The sequence below is a fragment of the Nicotiana tomentosiformis genome, chromosome 2 (genome assembly GCF_000390325.3).
Source record: "Nicotiana tomentosiformis chromosome 2, ASM39032v3, whole genome shotgun sequence".
NCBI lineage: Eukaryota > Viridiplantae > Streptophyta > Magnoliopsida > Solanales > Solanaceae > Nicotiana > Nicotiana tomentosiformis.
In genome coordinates, this window is record NC_090813.1 from 15,139,086 (window position 1) to 15,156,738 (window position 17,653).

Below are 17,653 nucleotides of genomic sequence, written 5' to 3' on the forward strand. Positions count from 1 at the left end.
GACCTAGGGTTCAAAATTATCAAAACATGAAGCAAAAACCCGAATTACACAGCTGAAAAAAGCTGCAGATATCGCATTTGCGATCCAGGGTTCGCAATTGCGAATCCTCGCAAAAGCGCAGAAGCCTTCACAATTGCGAACAAGAACATGGTTGGAAAATATCGCAATTGCGATAAAATGTTCGCAAATGCGAACTGGAATAGTGCATAAGTCACAAATGGCAAAAAATGTCTACATTTCCGAGCCATGGGAACTACACCAGAAACCAATAGTCTTTCCCGACACAAAAATAGGCATAACTCTCCTATACAATGTCTGAATTCGACGATTGTTTTTTATATGACTCCGTAATTATAATACGAATCTAATGTTTTAATAAAAACTGAATTTGGAGTTCATTTTATTAATGTGGTACCATTTATGCTTGAAGAAACGATACCGAAACATAAAAAACAAGCGCAACACAGCCTAAACCTATCCGAAACTCACCCAAGTCCCTCATAACCCCGCATGAACATACCAATAAGTTCCAAAACATAATACGGACCTACTCAAGGCCTCAAATCCTGAAACATAACATCAAAACCATGAATCACACCTCAATCGAACTTATGAATTTTTAAATCTTCCAACTTCCAAAACTCGTGTCAAAACCTATCAAATCAATTCTAATTGACCTAAAATTTTGCACACAAGTCATAAATGACATAAATGGTCTATTCCAATTTCTGAAATCAAAATCCGAACCTCTCAACCTTCCAAAACTTCAACTTTCTAATTTTTGCCTAAATGCATCAAATTATCCTACGGACTTCCAAATCCAAATCCGGACGTACGCCTAAGTCTAAAATCGGCATACGAAGCTATTGGAATTATCAAAATACTATTACGGAGTCATCTACATAAAAGTCAAATCTTCGATCAACTCTTTTCACTTAAGCTTCTAAAACACGAATTGTTCCTCCAAATTGATCTCGAATTATCTGAAAACCGAACTCGACCATGCACACAAGTCATAATATATAATACGAAGTTGCTCGAGGCCTTAAGCTGCTAAACGGGACGCTAATTCTTAAAATAATAGGTCAGGTCGTTACAAGGTGTAAGGCATTTTCCGAGACCCGTGGTTCTAGCACGTTCACTTTTATTGACTAAAAATTGGCTTGAATTAATTATTGGCCAATTGAACTTTATTTGATTTCCATGTTTTACCTATCTGTTTTTATTTCTTGATTAAGAATTATTGAAGAATGATTTGGATAATATTACGTTGTCATAACCACGCTAAACAAGCAAATGCGTGTTCGAAAATAAAATTAATTAACTTATCTTAATCGCGCCTTACAAGCGAATCCGAAATCATGACAATCAATTATTTTTTGTACATTTGAGAAATTACTACATTCGTACTTGAGGAATTTAATTTTAAAATTTATTAAATATCACTATCGCTACGCAAGCAAATCCACGATTATGGGGGTTAATAAAATTAGGACTATTTAAAGCTATTTTTTTATTAAGCCAGTCACCCAAGTTTTCACTTCCTGTGGTGTTGGGGGGATTGGCGAGACATCTACCATGTCTATACCAACCAAAAACGTACATAGGAGTGGGACATGGACCTGACCTTCTTTTGATCCTGAATAACATAAGGGGTTACAAATTTTTACACCCCACTCTTGTTCAACTACCAAAAGAATCAACTTACAAAGAAATTAGTTTTGTCGTACTTAATTCTAAAACTAGGTAATTGCCACCTATCTAGTTGAAAAGGCCATTTCACATTTCCTGGGAGTTGTTGGAAATAGTAAAAGAAAGAACTTTCACCCAAAATAACAACATTTTTATCAAGCCTGTCGGCTACATGATTTGCTTCCCTGTGGCAGAGGGCAATATTAACATCTGCTTGTGTTAGAATCTGTCCAATTTCTTCGACTAGCTTCTTGAGTTTGCGATTATTTTTGTTGCCTTGTATCAACATGTTGGTAATAATCTGTGAGTCAATCTCCAATTCAATATTATTGTATCCTCAGCGGACAACCCATTGGATTCCCTTTTTAGCAGCCATAGCCTTAGCGGTGTTATTTGTATTACACTGTACGGGTAGGGAGAAAGCCATGATTAGTTCTTGTTCATCCCTGACTATTCCCCATATTCCTGCTTTACCCGTTTCCCTGAAATAGCTTTCATCTGTATTCACTTTGATCTTTCTAGGAGAAGGTTTCTGCCACCTAATTTCTAGCACTCTGAAGGTTGGTCTCCATCTTTCCATTATTTCATAGAACCTTGGCCAAGACTCTATTTTACTGATTTTTGGGAATGTCATATCTAGAGTCGCTTGTATGGTCCAGCTTATGTGCATTTCCATGCTTCTGGCTTGAAATTTATTTTGTCCACCATACCTACACGAACTCCAACTTCTCCATATTTCCCAACACATGGCCAAAGGGATTGCTCGAAGAATGAATTTGTGAATGTTGTTCTTAGACTCTGCGTCCCACCAGTTTTTAAAAATTCTCCTAATGCTTCACTTTTCATGTTTGATGCCAAGGGAGCTCCAAAAGCTTGCCATAATCATTTAACCGCTTCTCCTTCTATGAAGAAATATTGCATTGAGTCTTACTTAGGATTGTTACAACACCTGTATCTGGAAACAACATGGTTACCAAATTTAGAAATAACTTCGTCAAAAGGAAGCTTACCAAGATATAGTCTCCAAGCCAAGAAAGAGATTTTGAAGGGAATGAAAAATGAGCCACATGTGTTGAAGAGCTGTATTATTCGGTTTTCTACTCCTTATTGTATGCCAGGCGCTTTTGTTGGAATACTGACCATTTGCAGAGGCATCCCATAATGCATAGTCTTCTTGACTCTCATCTCCAATTTCAATAGCACTGATGTGTAAAGTAAACTGCTCGTTGAGAGTGTTGATAAGTTTGTCCATATTCCGGCTGCCCTCTTGAATGAATTCCTTAACAATAATATTTTTACTCTTTCTGCCATTCGGAAAACAATTGGCTAATGCCTCTTTACATGACTAGGTATCCCACAAGAAGCTGCTATTGCCCTTGTTAATACTCCAAATCATGTTTTCTTCCACTTTGTCTCTAATTTGGGTCATATGTTTCCAAGCATATAAATTACCCGATGCCCACTTTTTTGCTACAACGTGAGATCTAATGCAATATTTAGATCTAAGGTGGGTTGCCCATAAAGTGTTTTGAGTTCTAAATATCCACCACCTCTTCATGGCTAAAGTATTACTAATATTCTTCATAGACCTTATGCCAATGCCACCTTCTTGTTTATGTAGGCACAGGTTCCTCCAAGCACTCCAATGATACTTCTTTTTATCCGTAGAAGTGCCCCAAGAGCCAGTTTTCTTTGAAGATCGAGGAACGTAGTGTAGGACAATTATGCCATTCGGAAGAAGTCTTCTACAGAAGAAAAGCCTGTTACGAGTAAGTGGAGAGGAAAGATCTCCAGGGATTCTTATCTCATTCCATTCCAGTGGCTCAACAAGTAACCAATGGTGAAAACTCAAAAATTCATGGTTTTCCGGTAGAACCCTATTTCGCCCAAGTTGTTTCGGAACCGGAAAAGAAGCAATTTTTTGCACAACTTGCTCATAGTGCAGGTCCCATTTGTATATCGTATTTGGCCGAAGAAGCATCGGACAGGTTGGAGTTCTTACCTTCTTGGGACTCCATGGACCAAGATCTGCTTTTATTATATGGTTAATACCAATCTACTTTAGTAGATCATATGGATGTAGAAAAAACTTCTAATTTGGATGAAATAGAAACATCTCTTTTCCATTTGTATTTACTCAGATCATATCTTTGTTTCGTGTGTTCCTGAGAGGAATTCAATCTCGGAATACCACCAAAATAACTATGGACAAAGAGTCAAATAGGTCGGGAAGAAAGAGTCTGAGGTCGGGTTGGACGACATACATCTTGGTTGGTACTGAGTCCTGAAAGCAGTCTTCGGAATATCTAGCTCCCGAATCTTCAACTGATGATAGCCTGAATGCAAGTCAATTTTTGAGAATACCCTGGCACCCTGAAGCTGATCAAATAAGTCATCAATACGTGGCAATAGATACCTGTTCTTCACTGTAACCTTGTTCAACTGGCGATAATCAATACACATCCGCATAGAATCATCCTTCTTCTTTACAAATAAGACAGGAGCACCCCAAGGCGATACACTGGGCCAAATGAAACCCTTATCAAGTAACTCCTGTAACTGTTCTTTTAATTCTTTCAACTCTGCTGGGGCCATACGATATGGTGGAATAGAAATGGGATGAGTGCCTGGTAACAAATCAATGCCAAAGTCAACATCCCTGTCGGGCGGCATACCCGGAAGATCCGCTGGAAATACATCAGGAAAATCCATTACTACAGGAACTGACTCCACATTAGGAGTATCAATACTAACATCTCTCACATAGGCCAGATACGCATCACACCCCTTCTCAACCATCCGTTGAGCTTTAAGAAATGAAACAACCCTGCTAGGAACATGATCTGAGGTACCTCTCCGCTCTAGCCGCGGTAGACCTGGCATAGCCAATGTCACCGTCTTGGCGTAACAATCAAGAATAGCGTGATAGGGCGACAACCAGTCCATGCCCAAAATAATATTGAAATCCACCATACTGAGCAATAATAAATCGGCTCTGGTCTCAAAACCACTGATAATAATTAAACACGATCGATACACACGATCCACAATAATAGGTTCACCCACGGGTGTGATACATAAACAGAAGAACTCAAGGAATCACGTGGTACGCCCAAATACGGGGCAAAATAAGATGACACATAAGAATAAGTGGAGATTGGATCAAATAAGACTGACGCATCTCTATGACAGACCGAAATAATACCTGTGATAACAGAATCAGATGCAACAACATCTGTCCTAGCAGGAAGGGCATAATATCTGGCCTGGCCTCCCCCTCTAGGGCGACCTCTACCTGTCCGACCTCCACCTCTAGCTGGCTGTGCGGGTGGAGTGGCAACTGGTGCAGAAATCATGGCCTGAGAAGCCGGAGGACCTTGTGGAATAGGTGGGGCCTGAGAAATCTGTGGAGGTGCACCCCTCCTAAATCTGGGGCAATCTCTCATAATATGGCGAGTGTCACCATACTCAAAACAAGCCCTCGGAGGATGTGGCTGCTGGGACTGGCTCGGGCCTGATCGACTAGACTGTCCGTTGAAAGCACCCCGTACATGAGGTACAGAAGACACTGGTGGTGCATAATATGGAACCTGAGGTCTGGGAGTAGTAGGAATACCACTGAAAGCTGGAAGTGCTGAATGAATAGGACGGCCCACATAACCTCTACCATGTCGGGCTGCAATTGGGGCACGAGAATTATTATATGTGCCAGAATCTCGGGGTCTCTTAGCTTCCCTCTCTTCCCTCTCCCGAGTCTGCATACCTTCCAATCTTCTAGCAATTGACACCACCTATTGGTATGTGATGTCCATCTCTAGCTCTCGGGCCATACTGTATCTGATACTAGGGTGAAGACCCTCAATAAACCTACGAACCCGCTCTCGAACAGTAGCAACTAAGGCTGGTGCATGCCTAGCCAAATCACTGAATCAGACTGCATATTCTGACACGATCATAGAACCCTGCGCAGCTGCTCAAAATCTGCACGCCAAGCATCCCTAAGACTCTGAGGAAAATACTCCCTCAAGAACATATCTGAAAATTGAGTCCAAGTAAGTGAAGCTGCCTCAGCCGGACTATCCAACTCATATGCCCGCCACCACTGGTAGGCTGCTCCTCTAAACTGGAATGCCGTGAAAGAAACTCCACTGGAATCCACAATACCCATAGTACGAAGGATACGGTGACATTCCTCCAGGAAACCCTGAGCATCCTCTGAAGCTAGACCGCTGAAAGTGGGAGGGTGGTACTTCTTATACCTCTCGAGCCTGAGCTGCTCTTCCTCTGAAACTGCTGTCCTAATCTCAGGCCGAACTGGGATAACTGGCTGCACTGGTATAACCTTTGGGGCATGGTCAACTTGGGCACGTGGCTCTGGAGTATGGGCGGCAGGAGCCTGCACTCCTCCCCCAGCCTGAGATGTGGCAGGAGCAAGTGGAATTAATCCTGCCTGAGCTAAAGTGCCAAACATGCTCAAAAACTGAGCAAGAGTCTCCTGAAGTGCAGGAGTAGTAACAAGCGTCTCAGGTGCCTGCTCTCCAACTGGAGCTACTGGTGGCTCTGGTGCAGCAGTTTGTGCAGATGCTCTGGCTGCACCACGTGGTCTTCCTCGGCCTCTGGCTCGGCCTCTGCCCCGACCCTGGCCTCTTGCGGCTCCAAAAGGGGGCGCGGGTGTCTGATCATCAGATCCAGTTGTGCGTGTCCTCACCATCTGTGAGAGAATAGAAAGACAATTGTTAAGAACTTTGAAATCAATAAAGGCGCACGATAAGGAATCAAAGAAGTGAATAATTCGTAACAGTTCTATACCCTCTCGAAGATAAGTACAGACGTCTCCGTACCGATCCGCAAGACTCTACTAAACTTGCTTGTGACTCATAACACCTATGAACCTAGTTCTCTGATACCAACTTGTCACTACCCCAAATTTCCCTCCGTAGGGTGTCGTGATGGCACCTAGTCTCTAAGACTAGGTAAGCCTATCAATGCAGAATAATCATAAATATCTGAAAATAAGTAATCTACAATTCAAATGATTACAACTCCCAAAACTCGGTAGAAATAAGTCACAAGCTTCTAAGAATTTATTCTCAATGTCTCTATATGTCAAGGTCTAAATAAAATATAAGGAAGCAACATAAAATGATAGAAGGGGACTCCGGAGTTTGCGGACGCTGGCAGATATACCTCGAAGTCTCCGTGCGCAGGTAACTCACTGACGTCTAGGCTGGTAAAATGTACCTGGATCTGCACAAAAAGATGTGCAGAAGCGTAGTATGATTACACCACAGCGGTACCCAGTAAGTGCTAAGCCTAACCTCGGTAGAGTAGTGACGAGGTCAGGTAAGGCCCTACTGGAATATAATAATGGCATGGTAAAATGTTTATCAATGTAGTAAAATAAAATGATATTGGAAATGAATCAAATAGTATGTCATATCTAATGACACCAAATAATTGCAAATAATATCTCGTGGAATCAAAACAGAATTTCCTTCAACTTTATGAAAATCACAACAATTAATCGAAAACAACTATTGCCATAAATCAATATCAACAAGGGCACTACCGAGGTACCGCCTCGTAGTCCCAAGTTATAAATAATTTCACAATATCTCATTTTCTTATATCACCGCGGGAGCCTTCACAATTTATTAAAAAAAATATTTTTTTCCCGAAATAGCATCCCGCGTTTTAGCCACCCTTATCACACCGCATGACTTCTAGTAGTCACCCCTACTAGCCACGCGTATCAAGCCACCCTTATCTCACCGCATGCGTTTTAACACCTAGACCTTATACCACCGCATGCGTATCAATATCACAATATATCATAATTTGCACCTCAAGTGCTCAAATAATTTAATTTACCACAATAAAGAGCTCACGGCTCATGTCAAAATAATTCATCAATAATATTTTTCCACAATAAAGAGCTCACGGCTCATGTCAAAATAATTCAACAATAATATTCTTTCACAATAAAGAGCTCACGGCTCATGCCAAAATAAATCATCAATAATAGTTTGCCACAATAAAGAGCTCACGGCTCATGTCAAAATAATTCATCAATAATATTTTTTCACAATAAAGAGCTCACGGCTCATGTCAAAATAATTCAACAATAATATTCTTCCACAATAAAGAGCTCACGGCTCCCTCACAATGAGTATAAAAATATTCAGAAGTAAATAATTTAGGAAAATAATATTTCAAAATCTTTACTACGTTGCTTCAATATCAAGTTTAAAAATATCAAATACTTCATATTAATAATATTAAATTTAAAGAAAATCAACCTTCAAATAATGCACAGAATAAAAGAAACCAAGTTTCAACTAAACAGGTAAAACAATTAGTAAGAAAAGATCAAACAAAGTTGAAGTATATATCTCAGATCAATGATGAAGAATATAACAAGATAAAATAATTTAATAAATGCGCAACAGTGATCTACACAATTTAAAAATATAATCTTTCGCAATTTAGCCCGTGTACACACTCGTCACCTCGTGCACACGACTTTCAACACATTTCAATAATCACATCAATACCAATCCTAGGGAAAATTTTCCCCACACAAGGTTAGACAAGTCACTTACCTCGACTTGCTCCAATTTAATCAAGTATTATGCTTTTTCCTCAATTTTCCGACTCCAATCGACTCGTATCTAGTCATAATTCATTCGATACAGTCAACAAAAATTATAGTAATCAATTTCATAAGAAAATATTACATTTTCATTAAAATCCGAAATTAGCTCAAAATTTGCCCGTGGGACCCACATCTCGGAATCCGACAAAACTTATAAAATCCGACAACCCATTCAATTACGAGTCCACCCATATCAATTTTACCAAAATTCGATAACAACTCGACCTCCAAATCTTAAATTTTTATTTTTGGAAGATTTTGCAAAAATCTTGATTTTTCTTCCATAAATTCACGGATTCATAATGTAAATGAGTATAGAATCATGAAATATAATCAATAAAGGATAAGGAACACTTACCCCAATATTTTCCTGTGAAAATCGCCCAAAAATCGCCCAAGAACCGTGCTCCAAAAATCCAAAACGAAATGAATGAAATGACCATTTTTGGACCTTAAGTTTCTGCCAATCCGTCACTAAAAGTCCATTTTTCGTCACTAAAAGTCCACCAAAAACTGCTCTACTAGCCTTCCTTCAATTGATCATAACTTTATGTACAAATGTCCAAATGATAAATGGCTTAACTTTCTGGAAACTATAATCCAACGACTACAACTTTCATGTTTTGAAAATGTTCTGATTTCTTATGAATTGCGAGATATAAGCTTCCAAAGTCGGCTCCACGCATCAGAAATTTCTGACGAAACTGCTCTACCGGCCTTCATTCAATCCATCATAACTTTCTGTACAAATGTCCAAATAATGAATGGTTTAATTTTCTGGAAACTATAATCAAACGACTACAACTTTCATGTTTTGAAAATGTTCTGATTTCTTATGAATTGCGAGATATAAGCTTCCAAATTTGGCTCCACGCACGAAATTTCTGCAACAGAAATTTCCAGCACTCTTTGTCCGAAATCTATTCCGTTTACCTTTCGAAATTCACCCGAGACCCTCGGGACCTTAAACAATTATTCCAACATGTACCAAAATACCATATGAACTTAGTCGAGGCTTCAAACTACATCAAAACACATCAAAACAACGAATTGCACCTCAAATCAAAATCAATGAACTTTGAACTTTCAAATTCTATATCTTGTGTCGAAACACATCAAATCAATTCGGAATGACTTTAAATTTTGCACACAAGTCATAAATGACATAATTGAGCTATGAAAATTTTCAGAATCGGATTTTGACCCCGATATCAAAAATTCAACCCCTCGGTCAAACTTTCAAAAAATTTAACTTTCGGCATTTCAAACCTATTTCCACTACGGACTTCCAAATAAAATTTCGATCACGCTCCTAAGTCCAAAATCACCATACGGAGTTGTTGGAATCATCAAAATTCTATTCCGGGGTCGTTTGCACATAATTTGACATCCGGTCATTATTTAAACTTAAACTTTTAATTTTTCATGAAAATTCCATATCTCGGGCTAGGGACCTCGGAAATTTGATTCCGGGTATAAGCCTAAGTCCCAAATCACGACAGAGACCTACCAAAATTGTCAAAATACTGATCCGAGTCTATTTGCTCAAAATGTTGACCAAAGTCAACTCAGTTGAGTTTTAAAGCTCTAATTCATATTTAAATTCATTTTTCATCTGAAAACTTTTCGAAAATTTTTTACGGACTGCACACGCAAGTCGAGTAATGGTAAATAGTGCTTAGATCACATAATTAATTATTAAATTTAAAGATAACATTTTGGGTCATCACACTCCGTTATGTCATTTATGACTTGTGTGCAAAATTTGAGGTCAATCGGACTTGATTTGATAGGTTTCGGTATCGAATGCCTTAAGTTTTATTAAGCTTGAATTTGAGGATGATTCGTGGTTTTAGCATTATTTGATGTGATTTGAGGCTTCGACTAAGTTCGTATGATGTTTTAGGACTTGTTGGTATAATTGGTTGAGGTCCCGAGGGGCTCGGGTGAGTTCCGGGGTGGTTTCGGACAATTTTTAGGGCTTTTTTAACTGCTGGTTTCTGCCTACAGAGGTGTGGATCGCGATCGCGAATATTTGCTCGCGTTCGCGAAGAGCAAACAGCAGTTTAGGGCCTTGTGAATCGCGATCGCGGAAGCTTTTTCGCGATCGCGTAGAACAAATCTCTGTTGCACTGATCCAACTTTGGAAGCTTATATCTCACAATCTATAAGGAATTTAGAGATGATCAAAAAATAAAAGTTGTAGCCCTGGATATTTAGTTTTCAGAAAGGTAAACCATTTGTGATTTGGAGTTGTGTACAATATGTTATGGTGGATAAACTATAGGCTGTCTAGGAAGAGTTTGGAAATCTCCGTTGCACAGGGCTGACTTTGGAAGCTTATATCTAGAAATATATAAGGAATTGGGAGATGAGCAACAAATTAAGGTTATAGCTCTTGGTGTCTAATTTTCAGAAAGTTAAATCATTTACAATTTGGAGTTTTCTACAAAAAGTTATGACTATTATACTAGAGGCTGTCTGAAAGAGTTAGGGGAGTTCGTTCTTCGCGATCGCGATTGGTGTTCCGCGATCACGAATAGCAATTTTTGGGCTGAAAAATTTTGTGCTTCGCGATCGCGAAGAGTAAATGCCTGGACAGAAGATATATTTTGAGGTTTCAGCCATTTTAACACATTTGGAGCTATGGAGCTCGGATTGAAGCGATATTTGAGGTGATTTTCACCATATGAATTAGGGTAAGTGTTCTATATCCGAAAGTAATTATACTTCATGATTCTATGGTTATATTCATCATTTATTTCGGATTTAAATGGAAGAAAATCAATATTTTTGCAAAATCTTGCAAAAACAAAAATTTAAGATTTGGAGGATCGGGTTGTTATCGGAATTTGCTAAAATTGATATGGTTGAACTCGTATCGGAATGGGTGTTCGGATTTTATAACTTTTGTTGGGTTCCGAGACGTGGGCCCCACGGGCGATTTTTGAGCTAAATTTCGGATTTTTATGAAAAATTAATATTTTCTTATGGAATTAATTCCAATAAATTTTAGTGATTGTATCGAATTATTCTTGACTAGATTCAAGCCAGTCAGAGTTGGATGATCGTGGAAAAGGGCCTTCTATTGGATTAAATTGGAGCAAATTGAGGTAAGTCTCTTGTCTAATCTTGTGAGGGGAAAATTACCCCATTGGGATTAAATTGAATAATTGTTGCTAATTGCGGGGGCTATGTATGCACGAGGTGATGAGAGTCCGTGCGTAGCTACTATTAATGCTAAAGTCCGGGTAGTTTAGGACTCAAAGCATGAATTACTTGTGTACATTGTATTCTTTGTTTAATTAATATTAATGTGTGTGTGTATATATATATATATATATATATATATATATATATATATATATATATATATATATATATATATATGACTATATTGTGAATTGTTAGATAAAGATATTAAAGGATGAAAATCTCATATGCTTGATTTTATGTTTAAATTAATTAATTGTTAAAAGAAATTGTTCATCCTCTCGAATTTATCTTATAATAAACATACTATCATTCCCGGAGGTACATAACAAAAATGTCCTCCTTTCTTGTGGAGCGGGCCGAACGCCTCAGCAGGATAGATGCATCTATGAATCGTGCCGCACGTCCCTTGGTAGTGTACACGACACTCTGGATCGGGTCGTACGTCCTCGGCAGAAATCGTGCTTAATAATAATAATCACACGATACCTTAATAGTTTATTGTAACTTGTGAAGCTAATTGATAAATTGAAAATCTTTGGAATTTATTGAATTATTGTTCCTGCTTGTTAAGAATTATTCTTATTCCTGTAAATGAGACTAATTGATAAATTTGAAAATTTATTGGAATTGAAGGAATTTAATTAATATATTGAGAATTTCTGCATTTGAAGGAATTTAATTATTTTTACTGGTCAATAAAATTACTTTTAACTCTATGAATCACGTTGATATAAATATTTCTTTTTCATGATTATTTAATATTATTGACCCATAGTGAGTGTCAAAGTCGGCCATCTCGTCTCTACCCCTTCGAGATTAGGCTTGATACTTACTGGGTACACATTATTTTTGTACTCATACTGCACTTGCTGCACATTTTATTGTGCAGGTACCTATATGTATAGCGGCCTTGTGGGCGCAGAGGTGTAGTTAATAATTGTGGGGACATAGGTGAGCTGCATTCTATATTACGATCCGCAGCTAATAGAGTCTCCTTCAGAGTTATTATATTTTCCTGTCTAATTTGTATTCTGGACAGATGCTGTATTTTATTTTTAATTCCCTAGTAAATGCTCATGCACTTGTGACACCGGATTTTGGAAATGGTTGTGAATTGTTTAGAAATTTAGTTGTTAAAAATATTTATCATTTACTCTATGAGTTTTATCTTTACAATTTCATTGAAGAAATTTCTATTTCAAAAATACTAAAATGGGTAATTAAGTTAATTGATTATGGTTGGCTTGCCTAACAGTGGTGTCCAACGCCATCACGACTTTTTTTTGGATTTTGGGTCGTCACAACATGGTATTAGAGCACTAGGTTCACTTAGGTCTCACGAGTCATGAGCAAGTATAGTAGAGTCTTGCGGATCGGTACAGAGATGTCTATACTTATCTTCGAGAGGCTACATGGCTGTTAGGAATACTTCCCTTTTTGATTGCTCATCGTGCGATTCGATTCCTTTGAGGCTTATGCCTACACTTCCTTCCTATTCAATCTTATGCGACGTGAAGCGTTTGTTATAAATTAGGAATCGATGAAATTTTTAATGGTACTACAGATGTAGTGCGGGATGCTTCTCCCTGTGTAATTAATTGGTATATTGTCGTCGCCTTGCGGAAGGCCGCTTTATCGTTTTAGTTCAGTATCAATACTACCTAAGATTTTGAGATTTGACATTGATTGTTATGACGATTCATGCGTTGTTATCACATATTGTTTATGTAATGGTAGAATGCCTGTCTATGTGTCATGGCAGTAAATGACTTGAAAGAAGGTTTTTCTCAGTACATGATTCAGAGGTTCCATGTTTTAATTCCAGCAGAGAAAAGGCAATCGGACTATGAATGTTCAGGTTTGGGGTTGATGGAGTAACAAATCTTGATATTTTCGAGTGTGGTAGAATTCTCAATTTTGATGTGGTGTCATTGCCTTGTAAAGTGAGTTAAGGTTCACCGATGTTATGGTTTTCTTCAACTCGCATTCATGACGGGGTGTTAGGAATTTGTATAGGGGAAGTAGTCGTTAGAGATCGCAGTGTGCAGTGATTCAGGATCGAAGCAGCGTTCCTAGTATTAGTGTCTCGAGAAGGATGATCATCAGAAAGGTTTAAAGCTGGTAACAAGCTATTGGTTCAAGTGCTACAGAGACGGATTTTTAGTAAGGCAACAACTGGGCAGCGAAGGATGAGGAAGGACATGTGGAAGGTGTCCTGCGGTGGTTAAGTTCCTAGAAGGACAAGTGTAAGAAAACAGAAGTCGAGTAGTTGCTTAAAGGAAAGGGTTTGACAAAAGTGTGAGAGTGGCAAGGTAGCACACGGGTTACGTGGTAGGATGATTACACGTCTTGAGGAATGTTTGGAGTGATTTGGGATGTAAAATGGATAGTGACTAGGTCTACGGACTTAGGTTTTAATATTAGCTGCTATATTGAGGAAGATTGGATACAACAGGAGGGAGTTGCTTGATATGAAGAAGGATACAACATGACTTTGGATTTAAAATGTATTGTCGCACCTCTAGTTGAAGTCCATGAGGAGTGAACGGACTGGTGCAGCTGGTGAATGAGCTCGGACTCAGGATGATCTACTGATTTCGTAGTAATTGCACCCAGTGCAGCGACGTTGGAATATGTCAGCATGTAATTTCCACAGGTGGGTTATCTCTTGTAAGCAGGTTAGCGGTCGTGTGGTGTTGATGAAGCTTCTGCAAAGAATTCTACTGGCTACCCAGTAAGAGATTTAATATGTAAATGTGGCTAGTGGTTTGGAGTGTTTATTAAAGGTTAATAGAAGGATTTCGAGAAAATTTGGCGAGTTGCGTGTGCAGGATCATGTCAACGATGAAGAAAGAATCTCGGTGGATTCCAAAATTTTGTAATTGTAGCTTCAAGCTAAGTGGGAGAGCCCCACCGTCTATGATTGGATTGTGTAGTGTCAACTTGTGCGATTTCTGGTTATCGGTGTATTGGTGGATCATTGCAACTAAGAAAAGAAAACATCAGTGGTAATTTGAGCAAAGGATTTGGTGAATATGTGCCATATTTGGCCTTATCAATTAATGTTCAGGTTTTTAGAAGACTCAGAGTTTATGCTTCGTGTAGATATAATGCACAGGAAAGTGAAACAGTCGGATATTTCCTTGATAAAGTGTCCATGTGCTAGCAGGGCCTTGGAATTGATCATGTTTGGGAACAAGTCAGAGCAAGTGACTCTCAATAACGGTCCTAGCGGATTCAAAAATTTAAAGTGTGGTGTCTAAGGATATCGAGTGTATAGCATGGTTGAGTATCGAATTTTTGCAGCAGATTATGAAACGGGGCTTGGAGTACTCTGCGTTATCTTCAGGTTGTGGTGTAGCATTAGAGAAATGGAAGAAAATAACTTCGGATTCATAAAAGAAGTATCAGAATGGGTGTACCAGTTGAAGATGTAAAAAGTGTGCACAAGAAGGGATTTGAGATAATTAGTAGGTTTTGAAATAGCGTGGTCTCGTGAAATAAGGTCACATGGGATGAGTGCAGATTTGAGTTTGTGATGTAATGAATGGAGCTATTATTATTATTTCTAAGGCAAGTTGAGAGTAAATTGAGAAAAGACGGATCGGCTAACAATGGTTGAATCGGCACGGTAGTGGCAATGATCAGTTCCTTCAGCACATTGAATTATGCATGTGATTTGTGGCAGTATGTGCGAGGCTTGACGACCGCCGTAATGGTTTTTATTTGGAGGAATTCAAGTATTATGACATGTTATGTGTAGAGGTATCCCAGAAGAGTTATGGTGGTGTAGACCACTACTTGAGGCTGATATTTTCTGCGGATATGGGAATTCAATCAGGTCTTGCAAAGGTTCTCTTGAAATAAGTTAAGTAGAAGGTTTCTATATGATGAAGTGTTTACCCTATTAGTGGTTCGGGAGTTATGATGGAATTCGTGTACTCCTGCGCACTTGCGTGATTAAGTGCACTAAGTAGCATGGAATTCGAAAGTTGAGGATTCAAGATTTCGGTTCTTTGTTGACAAGGATGTCATGAGCTCAGATAAGCAGGAAAAGGATTTAGATGTCTAAAGTAATATGGTATTGTTTTTGGCATCATCTAAGGTCGATGTCAGGTGTAAGAGACCTTGTGTATTGATTTGTGGATTCTTGATATGCTTTACAGCATTAGTGTAACCGGTAGCATGGATGTGTAGACTTGTTACCTGGTGCGGAAGGTCGTGGGAGCGGGTCTCACGAAAAGATTGTGTAAGAGTGACATGTAGTCACTTGATTGAGTGAAGATTGAAACCAAGTATAAAGATTGTGCTAATATCACTGATTCGAGAATTTATGCCTGGAGGGCGCTCGGTTCATTTGGTTGTCGACTGTGGAAGTATTGTTCCGGGTATGATGGATATTCTTGTATGTTATTGGAAAAAGGGGTATTATGGATACTTGAAAGGTTATTAGCATAGTACGATGCGATCAGAATCGGCTTGAGGTCTGTGGATGGATTTGAATATAAATATGGGCTCTATATTAGGCCGGATGTGTTCATTTCAGCATAACCGCTCCCTATGGAGGAGTATTCAGATGTTGGATGTCATTTCATCGTCAGTTATTTCATGGAATACTATATTGTGCCGTGTGAGTTGCGAAACAGCTTGATAAAATTCTTATGTGTTGAGGTTCCGCGTAGCGATGGTGTTATGTGAGCAGGATGGCTCTTGAGATTCAGATCATATATCGCACCTTAGTTGTGCTTACATTTTGTAGCGTATGGCGCTGTCGGTCCTTCCAAGGATGGTATTATGCAGTTAGCGTGCTTTTGTCCGATGTTCGGATATTTTGTAAGTTAAGAGCATTCTAGCTCGGTAAGTATTTTCTTATAGATTCTTTTTGTGTAGATCGGGTTACATGCCGCAACAGTGTGATGCTGAGTACAGTACCCTATATTCTATTTTGTGTGTTTTGTGTCCCATTTTCTAAGGAAGGTTCAAGACACCTTTTCAGTTGTTTAATTAGTCACGTGGGTTGAGTAATCCTTTCCATAGTTTATTTTCCTTATGTATCGCAATAGAGTCTGTAGCTTGTTGGCACATTGTGGCCTCACATGAGACTTTTGATTGTGTCTCGGGTGGCTTATTGTCTGAGCAACTTATATTGGGAGAGAATAGATTATTGGATCTGGGATCAGTGCGATCGGATTATATGCAGTATATTAAAGAGCAAATATCATTATTTGGTTCATAATGAGGTGATGATTCTAGTCAAGAGGAGAGATTCAATGGTTTGTTGACTCGGCAAATGTTTATGAATTTCTACATATCTCTTCCGTTGTGGCGGTATTGCAAGAGATGGAGCAAGACTTATATATTCCATGAGGTGCATTGTGAGCATCGGATTCGTGAAATTTCGACTATCATTATCAGAGAAAGTTATTGTGGTCATGTGAATTATTCGGTGCAAGGTGTGGATTCAACCAAGGTATGCAATCCTGTACTGGTGCATCGTGTAGTGATTGATACGGTGTTCATAGGTTGGAAATGGGCATAGTGGAAAATTCTGGATGTTAGAATTTGGCTCTAAGGCTTAATTTCCTAAATAAAGGGGAGAATCTTCAGATTGGCTCGAGATAATGTGCTCAATTGGTTGTGGTAGCACAGGTAGATGCTCGAAGTGTTAAACAGTAATTTTAGGACAACTCCGAAACAATCATTAATACATTCGAGGACGAACGTATATTTAAGTGGGAGAGAATGTAATAACCCAACTGGTCATTTTAACTTTTAGAACCCCGTTCCTTAAAATAAAACTTCTCGTATGTGTTTTTAATGATTTACGACTTGCAGAGATGGTTGGTTCGGGATTTGAAAGTGTTCGGGTTGAAATCGGAACACTTGGTTCTTTAAGTTAGCCTTAAAAAGGGCAAGTTTGACTTCGGTCAATATTTTGAGAAAACGACACCGGAATCGGGATTTCACGGTTCCAATAGCTCCGTATGGTAATTTTGGACTTAGGAGCGTGTTCAGAATTTTATTTGGAAGTCCGTAGTTAAATTAGTCTTGAAATGGCTAAAACAAGAATTTAAGTTTGGAAGTTTGACC